Source organism: Hemitrygon akajei, chromosome 7, assembly GCF_048418815.1.
Source record: "Hemitrygon akajei chromosome 7, sHemAka1.3, whole genome shotgun sequence".
In the NCBI taxonomy this organism is placed as follows: domain Eukaryota; kingdom Metazoa; phylum Chordata; class Chondrichthyes; order Myliobatiformes; family Dasyatidae; genus Hemitrygon; species Hemitrygon akajei.
This window is the reverse complement of record NC_133130.1, coordinates 145,377,012-145,386,584: the sequence shown is the minus strand read 5'-3', so window position 1 is coordinate 145,386,584 and position 9,573 is coordinate 145,377,012. Positions and strand designations below refer to the sequence as shown.

Genomic DNA, 9,573 nt, shown 5'->3' with positions numbered 1-9,573 from the left:
AAAAGCAACAAAAAAGGAGGAACCATACACTAGAACACATCATAAAAGTGAATTAGAGTCCACAATCCACAAACCGTGCCAACTAAACCATCCTCAAGGAAGAGGGAGGTCACTCAACACAAGGACCTTCCTTCCAGAGCAGTGAGCGAGAGGCTGGTAGACGGCACTGAGCACCCGCTCCCTGTCCCTCGTGCCTCGACCATTTCAATCTTCGTCAGCACTTTGATCAATGAGATTGGTGCGAGATGGAGTCGATCATGGGCTCGCACCCAGTCTCCTGGCTTCCTGCTCTCCATGCCACATGCTTTGGTCACGGCCTTGTGGAACCTTCTCGGATATTATGTACAATATAAATTTTATAGAGGGTATGGGAATGCATATCCATACCAAGATCTTTGCATCTTATTGGTTGACCACTTTGAGCTTGTTTTAACTGTGCTCTGCTCATGAATTAGGAGACACAATTTGCTTCTTTCTGGTTTCATACAGTCTTATAAACTTAGCATTGTCTTCAGAGTCAAACACACTCCAATGAGGTTTATTTAACCAATTATTGTCCACTAAATCTTTTGGAATGAGTAGAAGATTTAATCCTGAATATTGAAGATGATTTATTTTGTTTTTTTAAAGAACATGAAATGCACCCAGAACAAAGCCATATAGATTCCAGTGTTGGTTAAAGTTCACTCCCCTCTGCCCATCATGTGCTCTACACATAGGTTGAGTGTAAACATACACGCCTTTCTACATTGTTGCATCAAGGGCTCTGTGAATAATTGCCAGTGCCACGTTACATCTGCATGCTTCTCCTGCCTTACATTCCATCCCACTCACATTTCTCCTCTATTCATATCCTATTGCAGACCTTTAACCATGGAGTTGATTGTCTGTGGTGCATACAGCTCTGCAAATGTTCCCTTCTCTTTTATCTGCACCTTGGGGCAGTTCTCTATATTAAGCACGTGTAAAGTATTAAAAAGGAAAAGACCTATTAGCCTATCCATTCTGCCCACATAACTGAAGCTTCCCAATTACAAACACATCCTCTACCAGGGAGCCACTAAACTTCCAGAGGCAAATAGATGAAAATTCAAGAAGATCCTTTACAACCCGATATGCAATTAAACGATGAGAGAGACCAGTATTTGAAAAATAATTGAAAGAGATAATTTACCGTAAGTATTCGGAGAAATTGAGCTGTGTTGTGAAATGAGGTTTGATTTTGACTGCAGATGGAAGGAGAGCTGAATCCATTGATGTAGCATTCTTATGACTTCTTAACAAAATACTCACTCCTCTATTTTTGCATTCAAGTACAGAGTTTAGTTGGGAAGGGATGCTGCATACCTTGGGTTTCAGAAATTCACCCTTACAGAATTAATAAATCACTACACAACAATTTGAGATATGGTATAAAATTTGTTCTTACAGAATTTATGTGAAAACAGTAAATAAATAAATATTTATTGATAGCAGTTATAAATAAATAATTTTATTATTTAAAATAATAGTGCTAACTGTCCCATTGTACTACCTGAATCAGGGACAGTGTTTGGATCCAGAATTTAACAATCTACTTCCATGATTTGGTTAAGGAAGTCAAATGTCATATCCTTAAATTTGCCGATAATACAAAAACTAGGTGGAATTGTAACTCTTGAGTAGGAGGTAAAGAGCTTTCAAGGGTCTGTAGGCAGACTGATTGAGTGGGAGTGAAAGGTTTGAGATCATCCACCTTGGTGCAGGAAACAGAACTGCAGATGTACCTATGTAGTGCTCATCTTATCTCGTGTGACTGGTCACCACACTCTTTATGAGAAAATCAAATTACATAGTACTATACCAGCGCTAGTGGGCCATCAGAAGCTCTAGGTATTGGAAGGAGGCAGTGAATAGAAAACACACACTTTTAGAGGTAAGTTTGTTTATTTAAAAAAAGCAATATATGCAAAATATTTACTAGGGTAAACACAATTCAAAATTCCAACGTTCTGTTTTAGGTTTCAAATCTCAGATAACAAATGAAAACCAAATTCCTTTTTAGTTAGAATCAGTGAGATTCATTAGATTAACCTTTATTATTCCAATTTCTTGAACTAATTTATCTAGTGTTATTTCCTACTTAAAGGTTTACAGACTAACATTTGCCTTTTTATTTATAACTAGTTAGTTAGAAAGCTAACTGAATTCCTGTTCTTCAGTATTGTGGTTAACTTCAGTTTAGTTCAGGTCAATATGTCTACAAATTCACAAATTTAGATTTTCTATTTATATATACAGCTTAACTCCTTTCGCGACAAATTCTCCAACATCACAACTTTAAAATAAAGTAAATCTCATTCAGTCACTTTTCAAAGTCTTTGCAAAAATAATCAGTTCTTCCAGAAAATCAAGTTCAGATCCTTCAAATGAAGACTAAACTTATACATCCAGCCGTACTGAATCCTCTACATCATGAAACATTTCATTCCCGCGTTGGTTCTTCGATCTCGGGTGGCCAGCCATCTTGTTCCTGGTCCGTTGGATGAATTGGTGGGTCACCCACTGAAAGTCAATTCAAAATACATACTCAAATAAAACCTGACCTCTATACACAGGATTATAATCCGTAAGTTCTTATACACACTCTATTTTCTATTTCAAACTAACTCAATCACATTGTCATTTCCAAACATTTCTCAGTCACAACACTACTGAACATATTTTACATACAAGTTATACACTCTGAACAGTAAAAGTGTTTTAACTCACCAAATTCCTTGGTATGATTGATTAGAACTAAGTTCTGGCTACGCGGTAGAGATCTTGAATGCTCGTCTCTGCCAATATCACCTCACTACAGCCGGTGCTTGTTATAGCTGTAGCTTATTTGTTGATGTCATCTCCCCTGAGGATTTCCAGTAAGTAAGGTAGAGATATTAACTACTAATTCCACTTTTAACAGTTTATGTCTTTAGTTAGTTTCTAATAGTTTGCAGCATTTCTGTTGCTTGTCCGTGCCTGCATCAGCCACGCCTCGTTCTCGCATTCAGATTCAGTTTATTGTCATTTAGAAACCACAAATGCAATGCCATTAAAAAATGAGACAACGTTCCCCCAGAATGATATCACAAAAGCATATGACAAAACAGACTACACCAGAAAATCCACGTAACATTTGGCAATCCCCTATCCAGAGTCCGGAGAAGCTGCTGCATATTAATATCGTGCTACCGTCTAAACAAGACCAAAAACTAAAGCTACAAGACCTGCACAAAACCACATAATTACAACATATAGTTACAACAGTGCAAACAATAGCATAATTGATAAAAAAAAAACAGACTATGGGCACAGTAAAAATAGTCCAAGATGTTAAAGGACTGTAAGTTCAAAAGAAATCACCAGTTTCCACAAGTCCCCAGTGTCCCGACAGACTTGCCAGCCCACGCCAGCGGCAGAAGGGAGTACCCCTGCTATGGACTTCCAAGGCGCTGCCCGACTCAGCCTCGCAGACGCAGCACACAATGGAAGCTCCGTCGAAACCAGCCTCACAGACGCAGCACACACCGAAAGCGACCTGAGTCCGTCGAAAGGAGTCCGAGTCCGTCGAACCTCCGAGCCGACGACAATCCCCTCCGGCACAGCTTCTCCGAGCACCATCCTCTGCCAAGCGTATTAAGACGCCCCCACCAACGGCCATCGGCAACGCGACCCCGAGGACTGGGGGCCTGTTCTTCCCAGCAGAGTCCCGGACCTCACGGCAGCAGCAGCAACGAAGGTCTTCCTGGAATTTCCCGATGTTTCTCCGTGCTTCCACGTCCGTTTTCAATCAATTATGATTGTGCACGGCACCCCGCTTCACAAATAACAGATAATCAGTTCTGGAGTGGCCACCACAAGCTGCGTCGCGCCGCCATCTTGGATAGCTGCTTCTTTCCAAGTTCTCGTTTTCATCCCTCCACAGGTGGAGCTTTCTAACGTTACACCTTTGGATTTAATTAACTTGGGTTACATGGAGTTGATGTTGACGGATTATGAAATATTAATAGTCATAGAGTTATACAACATAGAAACAGGCTCTTCGGCTTATCTCTTCCGCGCTGACCAAGATGCCTAGCCAAACTATTTACAGTTACAGAGAAAGTACAGTGCAAGTAGACCACAAGGTCATGACAAGGTGGATTGTGAGGTCATGAGTCCAACTTATCTATCAGAAGGTCCATTCAATTGTCTCAGAGTCCAGCAGCAGAATAGAAGCTGACCTCGAAGCCTGGTAGTGAGTGCTTTCAGACTTTTGTGAACTCTGCCCAGTGGGAGGAGGGAGGGAGAAGGGGAAGGAGTACTAGCTTGAAGATGATAGATGAGACCAGGTGAGGCGGAAGGTAGGCGGGTGAGGGAGGGAGGGTGAAGTGAGAGGCTGGGAGGTGATGGGTGGTAAAGGTAAGAATGAAGAATCTGAAGAAGGAAGCCAGAGTGAGTAATGGATAAGGAGAGAAGGTGGAGGGGGTTAAGTTACTAGAAGTTGGTAAAGGGACAAATGGAATCATGAAGATTCCCTGTGGAATGAAGAGAGTGAGGGGGAGATAAAGATGTTCTTGCTGCTAGGATCCTGTTGTGGTGGTGGTTGCGGAGAGTCGTGTTGGATGTGGAGGCTCATGGGGTGGTAGATAAGGACAAAAAGAACTGTTATCCTGTTAGGCTGAGCAAGGGATCGCAATGAAATCCACATCACTAATCACAATTGGACTGACCACTGCCTAATCTACTTGATTATCTCCATCAACCTGCTCCCAAAACATTCGTGTCTTTGAAGTTCATGTTTCTAAAGCCCCCACAATCCTAACTGTTTTCTCACATTGTCTCAAAGATAACATGTCAACTCCCAGAATGCCACAGCAGGAAAGTGTCCTTAACTTATGGCTGGCCTGAACTTTGCCATCACAGGGTCCTGTGAAGATACTCTTGTCTTCTCTAACAAGAAGAACCAGGACACATTGGTTGATAATGATCAGGAGATCAAGAGCAAATTTATTGCAAAGGTAAGTCATTCCTGGATTGGAATAGCCACCCTTTCCCAAAGGAATAGAAGCAGACTGACAGGCACCTGAAGGCAGAGATCCAACAGAAACCTGGTGACCTAGAGACTGGCCACACAAAAAAAACTGTGGTTCCAAGAGCAGTTCAGAGGCTGGGAATCCTATACACGTGAGCCACCGATCTGTACTGAGATGGAATTCTCTCCACGGCTGGATGACTGCAGCCCCAACAAATTTTATTACCATCTAAGACAAAACAACCCTTCTGATTGGCACTCCATCTACCACTGGAAATACCCGACTGCTGCACAGTCGCTGTCATGTGTGCTGCCTGCAATGGGTACAGTCGTTACTCACCGTGGCTATTCTAACCACACCTCCCAAATGCAAATCGTCTGATATTGCAGGTGTATAGAAACAGCTGCACCTGCAGATTACCATCCACGTCACTGAGTCCAAACCATTGCTTTTTCTCTGCACCTGTAATTCAGAGCACCTCCAGTCTGTTATCTATGGTGATGCAGGCTGCAGTCATATCCATCCCTCCCTCCCCCCAGCCTTTTATGACATGTGTCCGCCTCACCGCTGACCTTGCCTGTTATCTGTTTACATGTTACACACAGCTTCATTTAAAAGTTTGCAAATCTGGACTCCTGCAGCAAACGACGTACTGTAAGTCTTTGTGAGTTTGTGTGTAGCTCTGAATATCATACACTTCTGTTTTAGAATGGTAGAGTTGTTAGGTCCACTGCATCCATGCAGGTTGTTGCCTCTGCCTTCACTCATGCCAGTTACCCACATTAAGCCCATAGCCTTCCATGCCTTGACAATTCTAGTGCTTGTCTAGATGTTTGTTAGATGTTGTGAGAGCCTCTGCCTTCACCAGCCAGCACGTTCCAAATTCCTGTCGTCTCTGAGCGAAAACAAATCCCCTCTGAACTTACTCCCTCGCACCTTAAATATATTCTTCTTGTCTCAGACACCCTCCATTCTGCTCAGAACTCAAAAAGTGTCGATGTTGGAGGTTATGGCATGGTTGTACAAGGCATTGGTGAGGTCACACTTGGAGTACTGTGGCCTCCTCCTTTAAGAAAGATGTTATTAAAAGAGTGTATAAAAGATTTACAAGGATGTTGCCAGGACTGGAGACACTGAATTATCAGGAGAGTTTGGGGAGGCCAGGACTTTATTCCTTGAAGTATAGGAGAATGATAGGTGATCTTTTAGGGGTATATAAAATTATGAGGGGTAGAGATAGAGTGAATGCACATGGTCTTTTCCCCCGAGGGTGGGGAATCAAGAACTAGAGGGTATAGCTTTAAAGTGTGAAGGGAAATATTTTGCCGGAACTTGAGGGAAAACTTTTCACGTGTGGAATGACAGGCCAGAGGGAAGTGGTTGAGGCAGACACAATAACAACTGTTAAATTTTAGTTGGGCAGTGTATAGATAGGAAAGGTTTAGAAGGTCATGGGCCGAACGCTGGCAAATTGGACAAGCATGGATGGATCATATGGACCATTTGAGCCAAAGGGCCTCTTCCTGTGCTGTAAAACTTTAAACCCCTCATAGCTCTAGAAACTGTTCTACATCATTTTCTTTGGACTAGAACTCTATTACATGCCTGTCAGTGCTGCCGGTGATGCAGCTGCAGCCACACCAGACTTTGAGGTGAGTGGCGCTGGGTTCGAATCCGGCCGGCTCCTTGCATGCTTTCCATCCGTGCTGGGTTGAGCGTCGAGCTGGCAACTCGGCCTCGTAAAAAAGAAACGGACAAAACTGCTAAAGAAATGGCAAGGTTGCTGGCCGAAGTGCACAAGGCGTGGAAATGAACAAAAACAAAATTCTGTTCATGGAAGTCTCAAAGGAGATGACAGCATATGTGTATAGTGGTTCAGTGTTGTTTGGCTTCACTGGACGTGCTGATTCCATGCAGATGGTTGAGCTGTATTTCCAGAAGAAGGGAAGCAGTATGGAACAGAGAAGTTTAAGTAGAAAATTTAAGAACTTAATCCCTTAACAGTTGAAGACATAACAGGAAGTGTCCAAAGATTAAATTATAAGGACAGAAGTAGAATGACATGCATACTTCAGAGCTTTGGGAGGCCGGAGGAGAGCGCAGAGAACAGGATGGGATGGGACCTGAAAGTAGTTTGAAAAGGGGGACCAGATACTAAATTTATATGATCTTATTTTGCGTGCTTTTTCCTTATTATGAATTTTATATTAGATATGTTTGTTTTGCACTGTATTAATCTCCATTTTGTTAATTTTTTTGTGGTTGTACTGTAGAAATGGGTAAAAAAATTAATAAAAAAGGGGGACAAGAATTAAAATACTGAGGTATTGCTTCATTTGAAGTTAGTACAGGTTAGGAAAGGTAGGAATGGTGGATGAATTGTTCATTGGGACATGGATAGATATTATTTAAATCAAAATCTAAAATGCCTGGGACGAGAGACATTTCATGTCTATGAATTTTCATTGAGCCGAAACGTGAACTTCGTGTTTCTTTCCAGAAACATGCCGAGCGTTTCTGGTACCTTGCGCTTTTCGTTCTGATTTTCAACATTCACTGTAGATAATAATAGAACTATTTGAGAGCTGGGTTTTGTGTAGTGGTTAATTTTAACTTGACCTCATATGAGGATTCCACAAGAGTCATTTTGTAAGAATGAGTTTATGTGTTGTAGGTGTCACTGGAATAGCCACCATTTATTGCCTATCCTTCGTTTTCCCTGAGAAGGTGCTGGTAAGCTGCTGCTCACTTTCCTTATTTCACTTGATATTCACTGATTATTTGTAATTAATTTTAAAATGTGAAATACCCTTAGAGAGTAAGACCATATATTTTGGATATATACCTCAAGAATGGTTGAAAAGAGATAAATATTTAATGAATGTACTGTTGGTGGCTGGTAAAAAGACTCTTACTAGGAAATGGTTATCACAGGAGAGCCCAACTTTAAATACATAGATGGAAATTACAATGGACATTTACAAAATGGAGAAGATAACAGCATCTGTTAATCATAAGCTGGAACAATTTGATTCATACTGGGAAAAATGCCTCATAGGCCTGATTTTATTCTCACAAATCAATGAATCTGTTGTAAAAAAAAAGATCACTCCCTACTTGTACATAGTTCTTTCCTTTTGTTTGTTTTTTCTTTCCACTCTTTTCTATAAGTGTATACCTCAGATAAATACTTTGTGGAGATTTTGTGATATATATGATTAAATGACATATATGTACAATGTCTGAAATACATCTTATGGAAATGTTTGTTTGATGAACATCACTAAAAAATTAAATTACGAAAAGTTGAATGCGTTTTTAAAATAGTCTATTTCTGTTAATGATGTCAAAATTATTTTTAAATGTTTACAAATTTTTTATGTGCTTTCACTATTTCTCAATGTGTCTGATCAAGAGTGATACTTAGGAAAATGGGAAGGGTCTTCCAATAGTGCCAGCTGTCAGAGACCATCAGGGCTGCCACAGACGGTGAAGTCAGTCAGCGTTACCTGCTCCTCTTTCACGGAACGGGCTTGATATCAATGTGAACCAGCAAGGTCTCGAGGACATTGGGAACCATACATTCACCATAGGTAAATGTGAACAATGGGAGTGACTGCCTCGTCAAGAACAATCTACCCCACTATGATTTTTTAAAAATTTCAGAAGCATACCTTATTCTTAACGTAACAGTAAATACAATCAATGCGCTTCTTTTCTCGACATTCGTTGTATTGTGGCGACCCGCTTCCCAGCGCACTCGAACCAGTTCACAAATCGGCGCGCGCCGGCATTGAGGCCGGTCCCAAAAAGGGCGCCAAGCCTGCTTCACCAGCAAGGGGAAAAGCCCGCGCGCAGGACGGGACTGTGAATATGCGCCCCCTACAGCATTCCCGCCTGGGGAGGGTGGGATCAGGAAGGCCTTAAAGCGAGGCCGCGAAGTTCGAATAAATCTCTTTTGCAACTGCAGCTCATCGACTACGTGTCGTTATTTCAGCGCTGCGTGTAGCACACCGCTACAGTATCATCATTTCAACACACCCTCTTGCAATGTGCAAACACTGCTCGTGGTTCCTCCTGTGAAATGATTGAAAGGCAGTGTTACGAGATCCAGCTCTTCAATGTTCAGTGTCAGCAGGCCCCTTGACAGTGGAGTTCCCCACAGAGTCTTTGTGGTGACTGAACGGACCTTAAGTGCATTTCTCAGCATGAATCAAAGTGTCTTTCACAGAGCTGGTAATGTTTCAGCAGCAGTCGATGTGTGTCACTGCGTACAGCCCTGGGAAGAACCTGTAGATCAGAAGATCCTCTGTTAGAATGTTGCTCAGGTTGATATGAGATAGAATCAGAATGGAACTGATGCTGTGCGCAGCCATTATGTTGACTGTGGGCTGCAGTCAACCAATCGGATGTAATCACAAACAACGGATCAGCCAATCTTAAACAAACAGATCGCACTATACACTTACAGTGAGGAGTTCACCAGGAGGTGGACAAATATGTTTATTGGCAAACTATTTTCCTTGGAGATGTGACT

The 9,573-nt window shown here is 41.8% G+C and overlaps 1 long non-coding RNA gene across 1 annotated transcript; it reads right to left on the bottom strand.

The window, feature by feature from the left end:
• Positions 1-1,918: 1,918 nt before the first annotated feature.
• Positions 1,919-8,849, bottom strand: LOC140730085 (uncharacterized). The gene is made up of 3 exons (XR_012099509.1): positions 8,711-8,849; positions 2,752-2,887; positions 1,919-2,544 (listed from the first exon to the last, which is right to left on the bottom strand). It is a non-coding gene; the product is annotated as an uncharacterized lncRNA (long non-coding RNA).
• Positions 8,850-9,573: the final 724 nt, after the last annotated feature.